The sequence below is a fragment of the Etheostoma spectabile genome, chromosome 4 (assembly GCF_008692095.1).
Source record: "Etheostoma spectabile isolate EspeVRDwgs_2016 chromosome 4, UIUC_Espe_1.0, whole genome shotgun sequence".
Taxonomy (NCBI): domain Eukaryota; kingdom Metazoa; phylum Chordata; class Actinopteri; order Perciformes; family Percidae; genus Etheostoma; species Etheostoma spectabile.
Window position 1 is genome coordinate 36,620,708 of NC_045736.1, and position 469 is coordinate 36,621,176.

At 35.4% G+C, this 469-nt stretch overlaps 1 protein-coding gene across 2 annotated transcripts in view; it reads right to left on the minus strand.

Annotated features, from left to right (window-relative positions):
• lamb3 (laminin subunit beta 3) overlaps nucleotides 1–469 on the minus strand; it is a 29,659-nt gene that overhangs the window by 1,134 nt on the left and 28,056 nt on the right. The gene's annotated exons all lie outside the window — the stretch shown is intronic.

Sequence of the window (469 nt, forward strand, 5' to 3'; positions counted from 1 at the left end):
CACACACACACACACACACACACACACACACACACACACACACAAACACCAATATTACCAAAAGTAAGCTATGGAGCTATACCTCTTCTTTTGTTTCTGCTCTTTAAAGACTGAGCGGGGACGTGCATCCTCGAGGGATGTCTACATATTAAAGAGTGGAACTCCATAAACCGCATGGGAACTGTTTCCAATGAATGAGTGTTTTTGTTTAAAGCAAATACTTTTGTTTGTTTTTCAACTACTTATCCTAAATGCAGACCTTTGCAGTTGAAATGCTCTGTAAAAAGGCCATTACTTAATTTTCCTCAGCAGTAAAAACATAACTCCCTATCAAAATGTTTAAGTTATTTTTTTTTATCTTTATAGCACATAAATATTAAATTCAAGTGAGTGAACATTGCGGTTTAAGACATTGATGAATACCAATAGCTATAATATATAGCCTTAAAGGTCCCATGGCATGAAAATG